This window comes from Oryctolagus cuniculus, chromosome 10, assembly GCF_964237555.1.
Source record: "Oryctolagus cuniculus chromosome 10, mOryCun1.1, whole genome shotgun sequence".
Taxonomy (NCBI): domain Eukaryota; kingdom Metazoa; phylum Chordata; class Mammalia; order Lagomorpha; family Leporidae; genus Oryctolagus; species Oryctolagus cuniculus.
In genome coordinates this window covers 90,662,257-90,685,311 of record NC_091441.1, presented here as the reverse complement: position 1 = coordinate 90,685,311, position 23,055 = coordinate 90,662,257, and the positions used below count along the sequence as shown (strand labels likewise).

General features: G+C 41.2%; 1 protein-coding gene across 1 annotated transcript in view; it reads right to left on the bottom strand.

Moving 5' to 3' along the window:
• Positions 1–23,055, bottom strand: part of LOC127492426 (small integral membrane protein 20-like) — a 107,529-nt gene that overhangs the window by 49,714 nt on the left and 34,760 nt on the right. The window lies entirely within an intron of this gene.

Genomic DNA, 23,055 nt, shown 5'->3' with positions numbered 1-23,055 from the left:
TCTCCTGTGTTTCGGTGTCACTGGACACCTTGCTTTTCTCAAATACACCAAGCCCTTTCCCGCCTGAGGTTCTTTCCTCCAAGGCCTTTTATGCAAAGTCTTAGTCCTCAGATCATCACAGTTCTCTTCTCAGTGTGACTCATTCAGAAAGCTTGTGCTGGACCTTCTATCTGTATGGCCTTTCTTCCTGGTCACCTTCTAAGCTGCCCTGTTCAGCTGTCTTCATGGTCCTTCTGATTTTTTTCACTTGACTTTCTTACTGTTGGTCAATGTCTACCCCACTGGAATGTAAGTTCCATGATAGTAGGGACCAGGGCTGGCTAACTTAACCATTAGGTCTAGGGGGCACAGTGCCTGTGATCTATCCTCCCTCCATGCTTTAATTTAAATTTTGTCAAAAATTACAAGAAAAATCTCTAGTAGTGATACATGTATAGCAATGAATGCAATCTGGATTAGATGTTTCTTTATATGTAGCCATAGAATATAATTTCAGATATTCTTTATGGAGAAAGGAGCCAATGAAAGTTTAAATGTAGCATGGAAATAACCTGTCAGTCATGTTTACTGCAATGTCTCCAGAACCTCAAGCTGTACCTGGCACACAGGAAACAAGAATGAATTTGTTGTCTGGATAAATGAAAGGCTTTGAGAACCTTGGGTTCTGGCCTAGCAGAAATCACAGGGTGTGTGCGGGGGAGGGGGGTAAATCATCTGTTTTCCCTTCTCGACCCACCCTCACCTCTTCTCTACTTGTCTCTGGACTGGAAGAGGCTGAAGGTTCCCTCTCTGCTCACAGAAAATACACTTTCTTCTCTGACTCTATTGAACTGTAATATCAATAATACTATTATTAATGGATATCTATTGAGAGTAAATTTGGTGTTGATTTTTTTTATTACTCATTTTTAGTTTCTGGGAAAGGAGAATGTTTTTTAAAAATGTTTTTACGGGGCCGCGCTGTGGTGCAGCGGGTTAATGCTGTGGCCTGCAGTGTCGGTATCCCATATGGGCGCCGGTTCGAGACCTGGCTGCTCCACTTCCAATCCAGCTCTCTGCTATGGCTGGGAAAGCAGGAGAAGATGGCCCAAGTCCTTGGGCCCCTGCACCCTTGTGGGAGACCCGAAAGAAGCTCCTGGCTCCTGGCTTCAGATCGGTGCAGCTCCAACCATTGCAGCCAATTGGGGAGTGAACCAGCGGGTGGAAGACCTCTCTCTCTCTCTCTCTGCTTCTTCTGTCTCTGTGTAACTCTGACTTTCAAATAAATAAATAAATCTTAAAAAAAGTGTTTTTACTTATTTGAAAAGCAGAAAGAGAGATAAACAGAAAGAAGCCTGTAACATTGGGCCTTGTCCAGGCTGAAATCAGAAAGAGCTCAATCCAGGTCTCCTATGTGGGTATCAGAGATCCACCTGCTGCCTCCTCAGGTACATACTAGTAGGAAGATGGAATTAGGAGTGGAGCCAGAACATCAATCCAGACACCCTGATATGGGATATTGGCATCTCAAGTGGCATCTACACTAGACTCTAATTCATGGTGTTGACGTTTTTATGTAGCAAAAGTGGTATGGTGCAACAGCTTTTCCTTCCTAATTGCATTTTCCAGCACAAAAGTGTTTGAAGATTTCATCAGTTCCTCAAAATCTCTCCTGATTTTTGGACATTTCTGTCATTCTCTTCTGATGTTCCTAGTCTTTCCCCCTGCTTTTGAGCTGTCTCTTCTGTTAATAGATCTTGCTTTGCTAGCTCCTCATTTGTCAATGGGCTTAGTATGTGATTTCACAACTTGCCAGCATCACTGCCGTTAACCTTATGAAATCCTGCATCTTTTGCTGTGTGATTTCATGAGCAACATGTTTATTCTCTGAGTTTTCATGAACTTATCCCAATTATAATGTCATAATGTTACGAGCCATTAGCATTAAGTGGCCCTTATTTCTGCTAGCAAAACTAACACCCTGTTTCATAAGCTTCTGATTTAGAAGAATCTATGCGGCACTTAGAAAATACTTTATTCCTGGCAGAAAAATATTTTTAGTGATAAAAATAGACATATGTAAAGCTTAAGTTCTTCCAGTGTGTGAATAGTTCCTGATTTATAAGACCTAAAATGGCTTGTTTTTCTTTTGTCAGCTGCCCTTGGTTCTTAGCAGTTTTAAAAAGATTTTTATTTCTTTCTTTGAAAAGAAGTGAGAGAGAAGGGAAGAGACAGAAAGAGGGAGAAAGCAAGTGCTCCCATCCGTTGGTTCATTCCCCCAATGCCCACAATGGCCAGGACTAGGCCAGGTAAATGCCACAGCTGAGAACTGAATCTGGGTCTCCCAAATGAGTGGCAGGAACACAGTTAATTGAGTCATCACTGCTGCCTGCCAGACTCAGCATTAGCAGGAAGTTGGAATCAGAAGTCAGAGCTGGGTATTGAACCCAGGTACTCTGATGTGAAATGTCGGAGTCTTAACTAGCATCTTAAGCACTTGGCCAAAGGCTTACCCTGGTTCTTACAATGCTTACTGATTTTTTTTTTTACCTCCATAGTTTCTGTAGATAATTAAGATTCAAAATATAGAAAAACTAAAACTAAGGTATTGAAAGTATTTTAAAGGTAAGTAATAGATAATTCAATGAAGCATTATACATGATGTACTTTTAAAAATATCTCAAATTAGTGACTCAGTTAAATTTTTTTTTTGACAGGCAGAATTAGACAGTGAGAGAGAGAGACAGAGAGAAAGCTCTTCCTTCCGTTGGTTCACCCCCCAAATGGCCCCTATGGCCAGCACGCTGCGCCGATCTGAAGCCAGGAGCCAGGTGCTTCCTCCTGGTCTCCCATGCGGGTGCAGGGCACAAGCACTTGGGCCATCCTCCACTGCCTTCCCGGGCCACAGCAGAGAGCTGGACTGGAAGGGGAGCAACCAGGACAGAACCGGTGCCCCAAGTGGGACTAGAACCTGGAGTGCTGGCACCACAGGTGGAGGATTAGCCAAGTGAGCTGAGGCGCCAGCCTAAATTTGGTTTTAATATAGGGTAATATTAGTCCTAATGGCTGACTTCATTATACTAATCTGTATATAAATTGCCTAGTAATATCCCAAATGTTTAGAAGTGTATCTCATCAATTATTAATAAAATGTAACATAACTTCATTCATCTATTTTGACATTTATTTTAGACATGTATTTTTATCATACTCATATTCCTAAGTAGTTAAATAGATAAGTTCTATTGGTTTATTCTTTATATCAGCTATTTGAATGTTAGTTTTATTCTAAAATACTTTTACATATACATCTCATGCCTAATTTGTGGTTTCAAATCATAGTAAAAATGACATAATCATTGGGAGCATCAACATTTATCTGTGATTATTCTTGTTTTCACATTGCATTTACCTGCGGGTTTCATCAGCACCCCTGGTCCAAGAAGGACTAATTGGACTCTTTGGTTTTGTCCAGTTGGGCTCTTTTACCTCACCTGCTTTGCCCCTTCTGGTGTCCCTTCACTATAAGGACACCTTATCTTTACTGGTGCTAAGAGTAAACACTTAGAAGTCCTCTTCTATTGGATCCCCTGCTCCCATCTTTACCCTTCCTCTTCCTCCTTCTTCCCCCAACCCTCCATCTAAGAAGTTGCCAGGTTGTGTTGCTTCTTCCTGAAAGGGGAAAAGAGAAAATGATTTCTGATAAGGAGACTTGGAGAGGCAAGGCATGGTTGAGACGATGCTTAGTGTGGCCAGAATACTGAATCATGGGGCAGGGGTAGTTAGAGGTGAACAGGCAGGGGAAGGCCATATAGTGCCTTATGGTCTTGCTTAGGAACTGAATTTTTGCCTTTATTTGGAGAGGAATTGCAGGACAAGAAAAAATATCAGAAAAAATACAGAAATGGTAATTTGCATAATACGTAAAATGAAGGGAAGGTGGGGAAGTTGCAGGGGCTGATGAAGGAGAGATTGAAGGGAAGAGGGGAACATAGGTTGGTTAGGGAAGGAAGGAAAGCTAATGGTAGACAGCGGGGTAGATGTTCTCTGCATGAAAGAAGTGGTACCAGGGAGCAGTTTAGAAGGAATGGAGGATCAGGGCAAGTAGGGGGCAGTAGGTGGCAGTCAGAGGGGTATGTCAGTGTTGAGGGTTCAACAAGGTGATGACCCTGGGAGCCATTTGTTTAAGACCCATGCTGAATACCATTACGATAAATGAGAGTGAGGACCTGGAAGTCCAAGTCAGAGGAGTCATTTCTGGCGACCTTGATAGTACATTACTAGGGATGTGATTTGGGATGATACAGCATTCGGAGTGCAGAAGAGATCTTCGTGATATGGAGAAGTGTCAGATAGATGTTGGTGGCTGCTGGAGATGGTTAAGGACACTGGCTGGGTTTAAATTCTGGATCTAATGCTTTCCTTTGTATTTAAATAACAGTGAAGTATAAAGAAAAGTTCAATGAATGCACACAGATGTAATAATTTTTAATGTTTGTATGTTTTCTTCATATTTAAATATGTATATATATAAATATACAAAGAATATGACTAGATATTTTTCAAAGTAGGAAATAAAAATGGAGTAAACTGAAAATAGGTCTTTGTAAAAATTAAGAGTGGGAATGGGAGAGGGAGGAGGAAGGGTTGGAGCATTGGCAGGAGGGAGGGTAGAGTATCAATATGCTCCTAAATCTGTATATATGAAATGCATGAAAATTGTATAACTTCAATAAAATTAAAAAAATTGTAATTCCCACTCCAAATCAAACAGTAACATCTTATAAAAATAAAGCATTTAGAAATTCGAAAAAAAAAAGCACATGAAAAAGTGCTCAGGATCACTAGTCATCAAGGAAATGCAAGTAAAAACCACAATGAGATATCCTCTCATTCCAGTTAGAATGACTATTAACAAAAAGTCAAAAAATAACAAAAACTGGAATGAGAGGATATCATCCCAGATATCCATCAAAAGATTAATGGATAAAGAAAATGTAGTGTATATATACAGTAGAATATTACTCAGCCATAAAAAATAACAAAATCCTGACATTTGCAAAACATTGATGGAATTTGAATTCATTTACTATGTTAAATAAGCTAGTCTCAGAAAAATAGCACATTTCTTTTTCAATCACGTGGACGTGTGTGTGTTTTAGTGTGTGGAGGCCATTGCTCTTCCACTGTGTGGTCCTGGGGCCTTGGAGAAGTGATGTTACCCCTTTGTGCCTCTGTTTCCTCCACTATAAAATAAGGCTAATAATACAAATAACTGTGTTACAGGTTGAAACAGATCACATGAGACAAAGCATGAAAAGCACTCAGAATAGTGCCTAATCCATAGCAAATGCCATTTGCCACTGTAACTCTGAGAAAGAGAAGGAAAGATCGTTTGTGGCCTGGGAAGGAGGCGTTCGAATATAAGATCTCCTTCCTGCTGAAGGGCAGAAACACAAGTGCCTGGGAGAAAAATGTCCACAAGTAAAAAAAAAATCAGGGAAAAAATGCATCTTCATAGAGAATAAGAATTGTTGAGAATCTCACTTTTTGACAGTGGTGAGAGAGGCAGAGAGTGAGACATGTCCATGAAGAACAGAATGAACCACTCAACCTTGGAATTGCAAATGAAATGCTACAAAGAGGTGGTCAATGGCACCGTACTTGCTGGATTCCATTTTATAGTATAGCCAGTTAAAGTGGTTATGACCCTTTTGGCTAATCTAAGGGAGCCTCAGGGGGCAGGCTTATTGGAGTCCACTTCTGTGAGTGCTCTGAGGAGCTAGAGATTCCATTTCAGCTGAAAGATGTAAGAAATTCAGATTTAAAAAGTCATATACCCTCTGGTCTAGGAATTACTCCTACGACACTTGATCCTATCTGTATCTTGACTCTCATTTCATTTTGTTTTGGAACATTGAGTTTAGTCTCTAGTTCCCTTTTTGAATTTAACTCTTTGTGTTCTTTAGAGGGAATGATTTGATAACCCCCTTCTTTGATTGGGTTACTGAAGATGCACTTAAAAATGGAAAGTTGGGTTCCTAAGGTTAATAGAGGAGTACTCTCAGGAGATCCACCTGTAAAGTGCTGAGGAAAGTAGGACTGGGCAGAGGGAGAAGCTGAGGTACGTGTGGGGATTGCTCCTGGGGCCGCAGCGAACCCCATGGGAATGCTGGAGCTGGGGTGGCCCCTCAGAGTAGTCCTAACTGATGTCAAGGAGCCAAACCTGTGCATCCCAGCAGTAGCCAGTTGTGCACTGTGAGTTGCTCCCTAGAAGTGAGCATAAACGTGGACGAGGTGGTTCTCTGAGGTTGAAGAATAGCCCGGTGATGGATCTTGCTGAGATCCTTGATTAGCTAATACTCCCAGAAGATGAGGAGAGGGCGTGTCGACTCTGGAGAGAAGGGCTGGGTAAAGCACTATAGGGTCACTGCACTCATGTCAATGGTCAGAACTGACTGTGGCTTCTTACAGTGTAGTAGTACTGAGGTGAGATGGGAGAATGATGAGAGAGAGAGAGAGAGAGAGAGAATGAATGATCAGCAAATGAGAATGCTGAAGTGGTAGTTTACATCCTTCACAATTTTACCCATGGACACCCACAAGGGGAAGGCCATACAAATCAGGAAGAACTGAAGCTGGCAATATGGAAATCCCCCTTGATCATCCATGCAAGACGCGGAAGGAGGTTGTGCATTCGCTACAACTCTGTCTTTAATTGCACACACACAGTATTTTTAATAGCCACAGCATCATCCTTGCATCTGGCAGCACTACCATGGAATTGCAAAGAGATTAATCTATCTACCACATGACTAGTGACAATGAGGAGAGTGAGCTTTTGGTGAGTGTCAGAGGATTTGGGGACTAACACTGATGACACTGCTTCCTCTGCCAGTAAAGTTTCCCATACAAAACAAAGAGCAGTGAATATTTCAGTTAGGGATTTAAACAAACTAAGAACTTGGTTAAATTAAGGTAATAGAGGAGAATTTAAAAGCATGAGAGAAAAAAAGTCCAGTGGCAGCTCTGTTCTAATATAGAGTATGGAATCGAGATGCCTGATAGCAAAAGTAGTCTGGCTTGCAGCAGGGTGGTAAATTTTATGTCTGTCAACTAGTTTGAAACATGCCCTTGTGAGTGTCCTGTCCGGCACGTTTTGTGGCTCTTTTTGGGGTGATCTGAGGACCAAAAAGAAAGTGCTTCTTCTATGCTGAAGACCTACCGATCTCCTTTTGGAGGCAATTATTTGAATGATTTCCCCAACATCCCATGAACTGTTGATTCCCTGACCACCAAGAGGCAAATTTCGATGTTTCCAAAGCCGAAAGCGAAAGCCATTGCAAACTCCTTCTGCATTCAGTAGGAAGAATTCTAAATGATGACAATTCCCTTATTCCCTGGAAGAGACTAAAAGAATATAGAAAGTGTGTTAGAAAGGAAATTCCTATATATCTGTCTTCATTAAAGTGTGGAATTTCACTGTAACTGTGTTCATTTCCTGAGATGGGAATTATACTCAGAAAAAAATACATAGAACCTGGCCATTCCCGAGTCTATGAAATCATGTAGTCTTTCCTGATGAAAAATTTCCTGCTCAACAACTAATCTGCTGCTAATGATAATAGGGTTATCCAAGTGCACAGCTGTTGGGTTTCTGTGGTGCACACTGTGATGGATTAATATTGCCTAGCAAATCCAGGGAAGCGGGCTCTTATACTGCTTGGGGAATGGGGCATGGAAGGAGGCTGTAGGTATTAGTGGGAGCTGGTTAGGTAGCTTGCAGTTAATTAGCTAGGGAAAACTTCCCTGTTTTAAATAATTTGTATGTGCATCCAAAGTCGATAATAGATGGAGTGTAATAATGAGGATGCCTTATTACTCACCAGGAGGCCTTTTCCAAACACAATTTACCAGCACAAGAAGTGCTTGAGTTTGAACACAGTTCACCCTCTGACAAAGCTCAGCCTAAACAACTGACTCCTCTTGAGATTGTTTAATATGCAAGTGAACTGAGCTAATCTACTAGGAATCAAAAGAATACAGAACTTTTATACCTTCAGTGGGCAAGCAGCATCAGAAATGTGTGTATGTGTGTGTGTGTGTGTTCTGTATCTTTAAAGAAATGAAGATTTTACTTAAACCTTATACCATACCTTTTTTAAAAGTTAAAAATAATTTTGCCGGCGCCATGGCTCACTAGGCTAATCCTCCGCCTTGCAGCGCCGGCACACCGGGTTCTAGTCCTGGTCGGGGCGCCGAATTCTGTCCCGGTTGCCCCTCTTCCAGGCCAGCACTCTGCTGTGGCCAGGGAGTGCAGTGGAGGATGGCCCAAGTGCTTGGGCCCTGTACCCCATGGGAGACCAGGAGAAGTACCTGGCTCCTGCCTTCGGATCAGCGCGGTGCGCCGGCCGCAGCGCGCCAGCCACGGCGGGCCATTGGAGGGTGAACCAACGGCAAAGGAAGACCTTTCTCTCTGTCTCTCTCTCTCACCGTCCATTCTGCCTGTCAAAAAAAAAAAAAAGTTAAAAATAATTTTCATACTTATTATTTATTTGAAAAGTAGAATTAGAGAGAGAGAAAAGAGAGAGAGAGAGAGAGACATCTTCTATCTGCTGGTTTACTTCCCAAGTGGCCGTAATGGCTAGAGCTGGGCCTGACTGAAGCCAGGAGTCAGGTGCTTCATCCTGCTCTTCCACTTGGGTGAGTGCCTCAAGCACTTGGGTAATCTTCCACTGCTTTTCCCAGGCACATTAGTAGGGCACTGGTTTGGATGCAGAACAGCCGGGACCCGAACTGGCATCCATATGAGATGCTGATATCACAGGCAACATTTTTACCGACTACTCAACAATGCCGGCCCCTACCATTCTTTTTTGAATAGCTTTCAAAGCCATTGAAATAAGTGCCACTTTATTGAATGGGAAAAATGTAGATTGATTTCATTCACATAAATAATAAATTCTGCAAATCTATAAAATATTTCTTGAGCTGCGTTAATGCACATTTGCATTTCTCTTTTAATATGAAACAGCTGTTATATTTTTCATTTTATGGCATTTTAAAGAGAAGGAAAGGACTGGGAACCAACATGAATCACATGTCCCTACCACATTTCTTTAAAGACAATATCACATTAATTCCCTTTGCTCCCGGGTCTGAGGGAGAAGGGAAACTTGTTCATTTTTAAAGCCCTAAAAGTTAACATAGAAACTTTAATGTAGGCATTTAAATTATCGACTTGAAATGAGAAAGGGAATTGGCTCTGATATGCATCAGCTTAGCTGTACCACTCTGCGTTCAGGAGCTGGAAAGGTGTAGCATTTACTTACATAAATCAACTCATGCTGCTGAAAGGTAGCCAGGTAAATCCCCATTGCTCACCTGGTCTCCTCATTTGATGGTAGAATGGATTCTCTTAGCAAAAGAATAAGGCACCCTTCTCTTTTTGCTAACTTGGTTTCTTTCTAATTATGCAAACTAAATTTCAGTCATCTTCCTTATCATGGCCTTGGGAAATAAAACTCTGGCTGGTTAAATACAGCCAATGTTTTCCATTATAGTTTGATAACCTATATTCCACATGTCTAACAGTATGTGAACCTAGATTTTTTTTCTGACATGCCTGAACTGAAAATCAAATTAAATTTAAGTCACTGTGGACCTGTGACTCTAAAAGACACTTAGTCTCCCTTCTCTTCTCTTGATTCTGTACCTTAGGACTATGGGATAAGACGATTATTATTTCGAGACCCATCTATGTAGCTCAGAATTTTGACTCTGTTTCATACCTTCTGCCTGAACTTGGACAAACTAAATGAACTCTGTAAGCCCCAGGTTCTTGAATTTGAAATAAAAATATCAACAGTTGCCTCCCAAGATTGCCATAAGGGTTAAAGGAGATAATATGAATGGGAATGCCTACCATGAGGCCCAGGATCTGGCAGCAGCTGACAGAAGCTGGCTGAATTTTACCCTCTCCCTTTCTCTTAAAACTCATTACCTAGGTCAAAGGGAACTGGCTTGCCAGTTGTCAGAGTCTCTCAACTGCAGGCTGAGTGTCTCCCATAGTGGCATGAAATTCTCCCACAGAGGCCACAGGTCCCTGGCACATGGACAGGACATCATCTGCATCGGTATGGCAATGTTCTCTTCCAGTTCAACAAGGCCCATGATGACTGGAAGGTAAATGGCAACCGGCAGCTGCGAGTCGGGGAATCCAGTGATACTGTAGAGTAGGGCAGGGTCCCAGCCTCAAAGTGGAGTCTCAGAATCTCCTCAGAGTCCCCAGAAGTGGGACCTGGGAAGCTCTGTGACTAGGGAACCCAGCAAGATAGCAGAAATCCACTAGATTGGGGAGCAGTCTTGATAGAAGCAAGACTATTCAGAGTTCCCAGGAACAGGCAGATCAAGGTACTTAAATAGTTCCTGGAAAAGAAAAGATAGTGCTTCCTGGTGCATAATATTTTTAAATCCATGTATAATTTTATATAATACACATTTTCCATGTGCTTTTTGGAAGGTGGAGAGATACTCCATCTGTTTATTCATTCCCCAAATGCTCCCAATAGCCAGGGATGAGCCAGGCTGAATCTAGGAGCCCAGAACTCAGTCCAGATTTCCCATGTGAGTGTCAGGGACTTGAGCCATCACCTGCTATCTCCCAGGGTGTGCATTAGCAGGAACTTAGAATTGGAAGCAGAACTGGGATCTGAACCCAGGCATGTTGACTTGGTGTCCCCATTGGTGTTTTAACTGCTGTAATGAAATATTTTAAATTTTTTTAAATTTAAATTTTTTTTGTGCTTCATATACTTTTTGTTGACTCCTCATATAGGCTATGATTCAATCGCTAAAAATATAGAATTTTATTCTTATAAATAACTGTGCAGTGTAAGAACTGTCTATTTAATCACCTTGAGTCCCACAATAATGAGGATTACTTGCCCAACCTTATAAACATGAAATAAGAAGCTCCTCACTGGGGTGACCCCAACACAGAAGAGTCGGTCTTTCTGCAGTGGGGGTGGGGGTGGTATAAAGAAATTGTTTTTGTGGACTCCAGAATCAGACACGCTGGCTCAAATCCCAGTCCTGGCACTTCCAGGCTGAGCACCCATGGGCACGCTAATTATTTAACGTCCCTGAACTTCCATTTTCTGCAGTGAAAAAATGGGAATCACCTTATGGGATTTCTCTGAAGATTCAAGGAGAAAATAGGCTGGTTATTCAAGCCCAAACTTACAAATCTTTCTTTTCTCTCTAACTTTTCTTTTTTCGTCCTCCTTCCCTGCCTCTCAAACCTGCTCATTCTGCAGCCTTTCTTATCTTGCCAAAGGGCACCCTCCACCCCAATCAGTTGTTAAGGTCAGTAACTTATGCCATCCTTGAGTCTTCCCTTTGCCTCCTCATCCTCCCTCCCCTCCCTTCTCTCCACCCCAGAAGCCTCTCAGCTGTGTCTCCAAAATACTTATGGAATCTCTCTGCTGATCCCCATTTCTTCATTCAAACCCCATAATCTCTGGGCAATTATGGAAGTCTCTGACTTACCCACCCTGCATTCTATCTTCTACCCTGTAGCCAAAGGGATTTTTTTAGAAATGTAAATTGTGTGATGGGGATTAGTGCTTCGCATTTTCCAGTGGCTTCCAGCTACACAGGGACTGGAATCCAAGCAAACCGTGCCCGTGGTTGCTGCTCACCAGTTGAACACCAGGAGGGTTTCTTCTACTTTTCCCCTACTTTTTTCCATGCATGACTAATGCACTAGTCATTTATGAGATTTTGAGCATGGTGTGTCCTCTGGCTGGAATACTTTCTTTCTCCTCCTTTAGATTTAGGGTCTAAAAGCAAAGTCTAACATATGACTTCCAAGAGGACTTTGCTCAGCTAAAGCACGTCCTTGCCCTAATCATCATAAAATGTCAACAATAATTAAATGTATTAAATATATAATTAAATATAAATTAAAATTAAATAAAATTAAGCATAATCTTCTGTTTTCTCATAGAAACTTCTTTGTTCCTATCTGGAACATGTCACCTTTTACTTTGTTCTCAAATCACGATGTGGAAAGCTCAAGGGGTCCTTGGATGTGATCCAGGGTCCCACAATGCAAGGATAGGAGAAGCTAAATCATCTTGAACATAGGAATTTAGCCTTATATTTAAACCTAAATAGGGCTGAATTTTAGTCTGTTTTACCTGGTGAGGTTATTTTGACATTGCTTTTGCTAAAAGTTGGAAAATTTTTGCTCTCTTCACTTCTGTTAAATTTTTGCTCATATCACTTGCAGAAAAGGATTTAGTTCTGATTGATTTCTCCATCTTCACTCCTCCAGGCCCAGTTATAGACAATTAAACACTTCTGGCTGGTTAAATGAGGGGGTGAAGCCTTTAGAGACCAGAGCCTGACACAGTCCTCCAGAGGTATACCCACATTTTCTAATCCTCTGTTGCAATTGGATCCCTGGCCAGTCAGGGGAGTGGAAGCTCCTTGAACATCCTCCTGACTGTCACAGTGAGCCGATATGTAGTTTATGACATTTTCTGCTCCATAAATTATTTTCTCCCTCTCTCTAACAATTATTTGGGTTTTGATTTACAGTTTAGCTTACCTTTTCTGATCTGTTTATACCTCATAACAACCTTCCATTTATTCAATTCTCCCCCCAGGGATTTTAACCAGATTGTCCAATTAGCACTTCCTTTTTAACAAACAGATAAATATTTCACTCTACTCAAGTATGGAGGACACCTTGCAGTGCTGAGATAAATCAGAAATTCCCTATTGATTTTCTTTACCTGGAGCGAGTGTATCACTTGAAGCAATTACATCAGTAATAATAATGCACATAGGCATATATCTCATGGTTATCTCTCCCCTGGGAGCTGTGATTTCTCCTTGGAGTCAAGGACTGGGCGATCCCATGAGATTTCTCAATTGGCTTGGAGATTAAATGGGCTATGATGTATAACAATTATATGATGAATGTTAGCACAAAATGGGTTTAGATAAACTGTATGATGGCTGATATCTCTTTCTACACCTCCTCCATAAGATCATGAAAATTATGATTAGTATCTACTCTAAAAGACAGAGTTTGGTTTACTTCTTTATACATCCCAGATGGTTTGACCTCTCTGCTAATTAGCTATTAAAATAAAATTGGTGACAATTCTAATAATGCACAATTGATGTATTAAAGTGTTAGTTTATTCTGAATAATGAGTATCACATTTTCCTCCTTAGCTCTTTTGTTTATATGATTACTTTCTGTATCTCTTAACAAATTAGTAATTTTTCAGAAACACTAAAATGTCTTTAACGGAGAAACAATAATCAAGTGGTTTTTGATGCACTAGTAATTTATAGCTGTGGAAGGGATGATACCAGCATCAGTATGTGATGTTCTTTTATCAAGACTAATTTCAGTGCAATATTTCAATTTAGTTTTCACTAAAGCATTCGATTTGCACTTAAAAGGCAGTCAATATAGGCTAATAAAATGGTGTCAACTGATCACTAATGAACTGTTCTGCTTGTGTAACACTGCCTTTCTCACCATGAATGGTTTTGGGCTAACATCCTACTGCCCGGGGTGCCAGCCAGAAAGATGTAAGAATGCTTATTGGTGCCATAAACCCAGGGGTGCTAAACATGGATGGTAACCTATTTGCCCCCTGTAACTGGGTGTGTGGGAGACACAACTATATTTAGACACAAAATATAGCCTAGTGGAACAGGCATGAGAAGAACTGATAATAGTATAAAGGAGAGAAATAGACACCCTCATGAAAGTTGAGATAGGAATGACCCTGGAGGGAGGAGGGCTTTGTTTCCCTTTGGAGTGGACAATGCTTTACCTGTACCATGGTATTTGAATGAGACCCAGAGAATGAAGATGGCTGAACAGGATGGAAGAGCATTTTTGCTAGTGTATTGATGTTCCATTTCTGCTACAAATGAAGACTGAAAAGGGAGTATTTTAAGACAGTGCCCAACATTATCTCTCAGGATCCATGGATCAGATTAGTTTTCTTTAGGATCTCACAAGGACAAATCGTCGTGTCAGCAGGACTTTCTGTAGACCCTCATGCAGAGCATACTTCTCTGTTCATTCAGGTTGTGGTCAGAATTCACTTTCTTATGACTGTATTGCTAAGGTCCCAATTTCCTTGCTGGATGTCAGCTGAGAGCCTCTCTTACCAACTTGAGATTGCCTGTAGGGATGGGCATTTGTTGCAGTGATTAAAATACTGAGTGGAAAGCCCATTTCCTTCATGGGAATATAGGGTTGAAGTCCCAGTACCAGCTTCAGATAATATAGACCCTGGGAAGCAGTAGGTGATTGCTCAAGTGGTTGGGTTCCTGTCATCCATATGGAAGACCTGGATTAGGGTCCTGGCTCCTGGGCATCTGGGACTGAGCCTGCAGATAGGTGGCCTCTATCTGTCTTTGTCTTTGTCTCTCTACCTCTCTCTAAAAAGGGACAGCCTGATCCCTTTTTACTCTTTTTGTTTCAAATATTCCTCCCTTGTCCTTCTATTGCATGTCTCTGATCTACAGCCAAAGTATTCTGCCTCATAGGGTTCCTGTAATTACATTTGACCAACTTGGTAGTTCAGGACAGCCTCTCTCTCTCTCTCTTTTTTTTTTTTTTTGGCAGGCAGAGTTAGAGTGAGAGAGAGAGAGACAGAGGGAAAGGTCTTCCTTCTGTTGGATCACCCCCCAAGTGGCTGCTATGGCCGGCACACTGCGCCAATCCAAAGCCAGGAGCCAAGTGCTTCCTCCTGGCGTCCTATGCAGGTGCAGGGTCCAAGCACTTGGGCCATCCTCCACTGCCTTCCCGGGCCACAGCAGAGAGCTAGACTGGAAGAGGAGCAACCGGGACAGAATCTGGCACCCCAACTGGGACTAGAACCCAGGATGCTGACGCCGCAGGTGGAGGATTAGCCTATTGAGCTGTGGCGCCGGCCCAGGGTAGCCTGTCTTAAAGTCTGTAACCTAAATCATATTTGCAAAGATCCTTCTGTAACATATTCTCAATGTCCAGGGATTTTAGCATGGACACATTTGGAGGCCATTATGCATACTACAGTAAGGAAGAACAGTAGAGATACAGCAGCTTTTCATGGCAATGGTGAGGAGTCCACTGTGTACAGGAGGTGGGATAGGAAATAGTCTCTGGAGGACAAAGTGATCACTTCCTTCTGTGTGTTTCCATGACACCTTGCTGACTCCGCTAAGACAAAACTCAGATATATTGAGTTGCTTTCCCATTCCTTTAAAACAGATATTTGGCTTTATTTAGAGATTTTGGCTTTATTTAGTTTTCACCCTAATGCTAGATCCCTACCTTCCTTTTAGTAGGTAACTGATACATATTTGTGAAGTTGAGTGGAAGTGAAGTGATGGCAACTGAGGATGGCAAAATAGCATTTCTTAGACCAAAGAATGAAGTTCTAACTGAAGATGTCAGAGAGAGGTTGTGATAGGGATAATATTAGCAGGGGTTTTGTTGGTGAGACTGGAATTATACCAGGAAGAGACATCATCTTTTCCTCTCATGCTTGGTGTTTCTTCCCCATTTAGGTGCTGTACCACCTTGAAATTTTCTTTGTTTGGAGTTGTTGTTGAACCAGATATTGATATTTTTAGTCTGGTGCAATACTTTCTAGACTCTCAGCAGTCCATAGCCCCTCCACACATTCGAGTTCCTCATGTCTTGACTAAGTATAGCTTGGCTTCAGTTTACAATTAAAGAGCTGTTATTGAGTTCATGAGGACTAGCATCATTTTTTTAAATTTATTTTTATTTTTATTTTTTGACAGGCAGAGTGGACGGTGAGAGAGAGAGACAGAGAGAAAGGTCTTCCTTTTGTCGTTGGTTCACCCTCCAATGACCGCCGTGGCCGGCATGCTGTGGCCGGCGCACCGCGCTGATCCGATGGCAGGAGCCAGGTACTTATCCTGGTCTCCCATGGGGTGCAGGGCCCAAGCACTTGGGCCATCCTCCACTGCACTCCCGGGCCACAGCAGAGAGCTGGCCTGGAAGAGGGGCAACCGGGACAGAATCCGGTGCCCCGACTGGGACTAGAACCTGGTGTGCCGGCGCCGCAAGGCGGAGGATTAGCCTAGTGAGCCATGGCTGAGGACTAGCATCTTAATGCATCACTATTTGGGATTGAATAGAGAAACTGTGTTTTAGAAGTCAATTGTTCTGGATTGTGGTTGGTCTACTTCCTGTAACCTTTCTGGGGCTCAGTCTTCTCAACTATAAAATGGGGACACAGTACCTCATAGAGTCATGCAGCTTAAATGGATGCATGTGGATAAGTGCTTAGTATTAATTACTAATTAATTAAGAGAAGTGAATATAAGTTCTCAATCCTTCCACAAGATGGTTTTAGTCACTGTTAGCTAATTATGAATAAATGAAACAAAATTAATATTGGTTTACTGATATAATGTATGCATGAATTACCTAAAATATGAACGAACACCAAGGCGTTTGGGACCCTAGTGATACCTAGTGATACCCTATCCCTCCTCCCATTTGTCTCTTCTTTTCCCTACGCTTCTCCCCTCATTAGGTAAGTACCTCTGTTTCTGCACTAGAAAAACATGTAATAAACTCAGTGATAGGATTCTCTTTTAACCTCAGGAATTCCCTACTCCAGCTTGAAGTGATGTCTCTCCTGTACAACTTGTTTTTAATTGGGTAACTTATCAGGTACTGCCTTAAGACACCATTTTTTACTGTTGTTGAATTTTTCAGATGTTTGTATCTTATCTGTCAAACTATTTTTTGAGTTTCTGGTTACTCTTGGAAACACATTTTTGAACATCTACTAGGTATTAGGCCCTGGAGAGTATTTGAGTTGGAATGCACACAGCTCTAGTCCTTGAGTTGACTGTCTGGTGATGAAGATGGACAGTTAAGAGATCAATGATGAGCAGTGTGATGTGATGTTATGAGGAACAGAGGGGAGCTATAGGAGCCCAAAGCAAAGCTGTCTGTGCAGTCCATAGTGTCCTTCACTCAGCTGATAATCAATAAATATTAATTAATTGCAAAGCTTTATAATTTTATTTTGAACTTGAAAATTCAGTGCAGTTGAAAATAGGCAGTGTTGGAGGTTGGCGTGTTGTCTCTCAGTTTAAAGTGAGATTTCATCAGAGATTTCCCAGGGGATCACAGAGATTCTTGGCCTTCTCAGATCCTCATGTGGGACCCTCAGTGTTACATGAGTTAGGTCTGCTCCCAGTGTGCCTGCCTGTGATTTCCTTGCTGACCTGTTAACAGCCTACCCCAATGACGCAAAACAAAATATGTACTTGAGAATCTATCTAAATGAGGGTTGTCTTGGGTGAGTGTTTGGCTCAGCAGTTAAGATACCGCTTGGGATGCCCACATCTGATACGTGAGTGCCTGGGTTTGAGTCCTGGCTCTGATTCCAAATCTATGTACCTACTAATGTGCACTCTAGGTGGTGCAGGTGATGAGTCAAGAAATTGGGTTCCCTCCATCCATGTGGAATACCTGAAATGAGTTCTTATTTCTGTTGCCCAGTTCTCTTGGTTTTTACCTTGTGTCTTCTTTGCTGGTGTTAATGTTAAAGAGCTTGACCTTATTTATCTGGCAGAAAAAAATGTATTTTTGAGCCAGCAAAATGAGGACAAACTATTTTTGTTTTCCCTTCTTGATTGCAGGGAAATTCTGATTATATTTTAAAGGATTGAGGGGGAGGTCGTGGGTCCCCAGGGGGCAAACAGATGGACAGGTTTGTGGGCAATGATGCCCTCAGTGGCAGGTCTTTTATTTATGATGCTCATTCCAAATGGATGTAGCCTCTCTCGCCTTCCCCTTGAAGTCCTAGCACATTTCCCACGTGGATCCAAGGACACTGTGTCTCCTCACTCCCCTCAAACCACCGAGTCTTCTCCTCGAGCAGTGAAGGGGGTGAAGGAGAGAATTATATTCCTCTGATCTTTTGCTCTTGACAACCTTCCTTATGTGTGATGAAATATAAATAGTATAAACCGTGATTCACTATTAAACCTGGAAGAGAAATGACACTGAGATTCATAAATTAATGCTCCATGTATTTTTCCACAGCGATTATAGGATTAGGGCACACTCTTTCCTGCAGTTAGCAATGACAAATGACCTCTGAAGAATTGTATTACTCAGTTTTGACTGACAGTCTGAAGGAAAATATTTTAAAAACTTTATAGAATCATGAATGTAGCATTTGGAAAGTGGCTTTTTTTCCAGTCTTTTTTTTTTTTTTTTAAAAAAATCACTTGGCCCCATAATTACCTGAACTTCTTGACATACTAATTAACTCTGATTTAAGGCAGCCATTACTTTTAGAGTTAAGCTTAGTGAACATTGTCTAATATTATTATGTGACCATTAATATGACTAGCAAAAAATGAGATAAGAAGAAGGAGAAAGCAGTAATTAAGATGAGTAATTTGGCAACAAAGCTTAACTACAGCAGGTTGGTGACCCTGAAGCACGTGATAATGTGCATTGTTGGCATAATTTATGTTTCAGACGGAAGGATGGGACTCACCCCCAGACTCCTCTGTGTGAGATTTTTGCTTTTATACATGTTGTTAAATGGAGTGATAGACTTCGGAATATTCTGGAAGTGTTCGCTCAGCACGCTCACCAACTTTGATCTCCAAATGTTTTATGAAAGAAACTAGGTCTTGCTACTTACTAATAAATATAGCAAGGGCAAAAGTTGGGAGTGTGTTCAATGGAGGAAGATAAATTTTTGCAGCATACAGTCACATCTACACCAAAATGTCCGTTCTTTTTCTTGAGAAGAATGAGCAATAAGTAACCAGCCCAGGACCACAGTATCAAAGGACAGTGACATCACAAATGTTTGTTGTTGTGACTAAAATCAATACTTCTTGTCTACTAAATGATGAGTACATTTTTGTAATGAGGACCCCCACCCATTGTGGAAAAAGAAACTAAATAGTCTAGAATTTTTGCCAAAGTGGTTCCATCTTGTAGATATAAAAATCTGTCAATAAATTTATTCCTTTCTTAGATAAGAGCCCATCATGTGTTAGACATCATTCTAAGTGCTACAAATTTACCAAGAAATAAGACAGACAAAAGCTCCATACTCAAGAAGCTTCTTTTCAGGAATCAGGAAATGAATCTGTAAACACATAAGCAATAAAATACCAGACTCCAGTAAGTGCTATGAAGTAAAAAGTAGAATGCCTTCATAGACACTGATCAGGGAACTGTTTTTCACTTAGATACCACAGAAAGAAAATCTGAGGAAGTGAAATTTATGCCAAATATATGAGTAAACATGTTACATGGGAGAAGAGTGCTCCACATAGCGGGGACACAGGGCAAAGCTCTCAAACAGGCGTGACCTTGGAGTGCTCAAGGAACAAAGAGAAAACCTGAGAGATTAGAGCCCTGTGAGCAAGGGAGTAGGGTGTGAGCTGTGACCTCAGAGGGAGCAGGAGCACATGATGACGCTTCCTGGCTGGGGTAAGGCCTTAGCCCAAGTGTATGGGAAGTCCTTAGCAGGTTTTGAGCAGACAGTGGTGTGATCTGACGTGTTTTCTCCAAAGCTGGCTGCGGGGCAAGGACTAGTTAGGAGGCCAGGGTGGTGGCCTGGACCCAGGAAGTAGGAATCTGGAAGGAGAGATGTGGCTGGATTCAGAACATGCTTTAGAAATACTGATACTAACTCATGCTGATGCAGAGGGCGCTGGGTTGAGAGGAAAGGAGAACTTGAGGATGACTGTTAGGTGTTCAGCCTCAGCTAAAGGGCAGAGGAATTGTTTCAGAGACAGGGAAAGCCTGAAAGAAGAGAAGCGGTGTTGGAATCCGGGGGAGGGTAGCAGGTGGAAATTACAAGTTCTTTTTTGAACAGGTTAGATTTCAAATGCCTCTTTAGACATCTATTCACCTGCATAGTTTTTTGAAGTACAACCCCGCAGACCATTTGTATCAGGAATATTTTGCAGGGAAGAAAACAGCTAGAAAGGGCTTAAACAAATAGAGATCAGTTTCCTTCACACACACACACACACACACACACACAAAATACATGCAGAGACACGGCACAGCACTGGTGCTCAGCTATCTCATCAAAGACTCAGTTCTCTGTACTTGGTCACTGTCCATGGTTACAAGGTAGTGGCTATGTATCTAGACCTCAGTGTCCACATTTAGGTCATTTCTGTGTGGAAGGAGTCAGAAGAGCAGTCATGGAAATATTTATATTTTTAATTAAGAAAACAAAAGTTTTCTAAGAAACTCCCAGCAGAAACTTCTACTCATTTTTGTTGACTAGAACTGTGTCATATGTCAACACGTCATTGCAAGAAGGATAGAAGAATTTGTAGCTGATACCCTGTACCCAGTTGAAGTTTGTGAGTAAGAAAGAAGCACTTGACATTGGATAGATAATTAACAGTATCTGCCACTCCAAGAGATTCCAATTTAGGTAGACCAGGACGGGAGAAAGTAGCGAGGCTCATCGACTATATATTCTAATATTATTCTATTGAGATTGAATAGCAGCTGGTATAGACAAGTAGAGCTCAGGAATGAATTGAACAGAGGTTCCTATTTCTCCTTAATTCTCCAAAAATGTCATATATTCCACCATTTAGCTAATGACAGTTAACTGAGCCAACAGATTTGGGATATTCTATCTCCTGAAGCTGCCCATTAGACATATATCTATGCAATAAATTAGTTTATTAAATCAGAAGTAATTACAAATGCCTCCTTTTTGTAAAATGTCATAATTTCCCTTATTTGAGAAATTGTGCCTTCCTAAGTTCAGCATAGTTCTTAGAAACACAGTTCTTTTCAACTGTATGTTTGTTGTTTGAGTTCATTGTTTCTATATCACTTACCCCCAAACCCCTCCCATTCCATCCCACATCAGGCTCTCTCTGCCAGGCTTGTCATGGGTCAGAACAAGAGTGGATGACGGTCCAGTTATCCTGAGCTCAGGTATAATGCAATGTGTCACTCCCCATTAAGGAAATTATCATTAATTATTAACAGGAGCATCTTTGATGTGATGTATTGTCTATAGCATCATTGCCAAGAATGAGACAGTGACACATGGAAGCCCCCTTGGATGCAAGACAGCAAAGTCCAATGTAGAAAAGGAAACTCAGAGGTTTAGAAGCACAGGATATTAAATTTTCTCTCTCCCTCTCTCCCTGTCTCTCTCTCTCTCTCTCTCTCTCTCTCTCTCTCTCTCAACATACATACCTATTCTAAAAGCTGAAAAACAAATCATTCACTAAGTTGGAAAATGAATATAATATTTAAAAAGCCTAGATAAGATATTTTATATTTTAGACCTGCTGTTTTGTTTCCTCTGATCCATTGAGTGTGGTATTGCATGTGGGACCTGCTCAGGACAGTTATTCTTTGCAGCTATCACTTTCTTTTTGAAATTCCCTATAAGTTTGAGAGCCACTTGTTCCAAGTGTCCATTTCTTCCCTGGAAGCATGTTATTCCCCAGAACTTTGCCAACTGTCCATCTCCCATTAGAACAGGAGCTAGAACAGTCCAGAGGTTTATATATGCTATAAAAAACTCAGTCTCATTCTAGACTCTGATTCATTGTGTTTATTTTATTTGGCGTGTTGTTTCATGGTTTAATATAGCTGTTGTCTTCCATCTATATTCACAAGAAAGGAAGACAAATTTCCCCAAAAATACTCAACATGCCAGGAAAGCTGGGAAGAGTATTTGATTTAGAAGAACTGGAGACCTAGAAGACAGAACAGAAAAGAGAATAGCCTGATACTGCTATTTAGCTGAGAGATGACAAAATCGACAACCACGAATTGTGGATGTCAAATGTGTTTCTGCACATAGATAACATGTGCGTCTCCCTGAGCAGGTGCACATCATGAGGGGACACTAGCCTTGGGAGCAGACTGGTGAGAGAGGCAGGTCCTCGCAAGCTCGGCTTTGAGAACTTCTGCTATGACTGCAGCTGATCTGGGACCTGCCTCTTCAGTGAAATTTGTCAGTGAGTCGGTGGCTCCTTTCCAGGTTCTGCGGACGCAGCTAGCCTTCTGAGTCTAGGCAGGATAGGTGTCTGTTTCTAGAGCCATCTCTGCCAAGGGAAGAATAATACTCTGACAAAGGGTATAGTATGTGCTCTTACCTGGAGGCCAAGTAATTAACAATATTTTATCATAAAATGACAAGTGAATATTAATATAACCATCTAACTTAAAAATAACACCAACATTGCCTCTGTGGTGAGAAGGACACTGACTTACTTTCCTCATAGAATAATAGTTATTATTCCTATCCTTTGACCTCTTCAGTGTCATTTGAAATACTGATAATATGTGTATGAAAACTGCATCTGGCCATTAAGATCACCATGGAAGGTTTTGCCTTTCTATTTTTTTCATTTTATTCACTTATTTTTATTTTTAAAGATTTTTAATAGGCACAAAAAATTGTAGGTGCTTATTGGGCACCCTCTGAAGTTTCTATACATTGCATGATATACAGTTATGGTAAATGTATCTGACTTCTCAAACATTTCACATTTTATTATCATGAAAACATTCAAAATCCTTTCTTCTAATGCATTTTATAAGTATACAATGCATCATCATTACTTATAGTCATAGTGCAACAGAGCTTCAGAGCTTCTTACTCCTATCTAACTAGAGCTCAGTACTCATTAATCAACCTTGCCTGGTGTTTCCCACCCCCATATTCTCTGTAGCCTCTGATAATTACCATTGTACTTCCAACTTGTATGAAGTCAACTGTTTTAGATTCCACATTTGAGTGAGTTCATGTGGTACTTGCCAATTTGTGTTTGGCTTATTTCACTCTATATAATGACCTCCAGTTCCATTCATGTTGTTGAAAATGACAAGATTTCATCTTTCTCATGGCTAAATATTATTCCGTTGTGTGTAAGTATTACATTTTCTTTATTTCATCCATGGATGGACACTTATTCTGCAATAAATGAGTGTTCAGAAGCCTGTTGGGCAGAGTGATGTACCTTGTAGGTGTA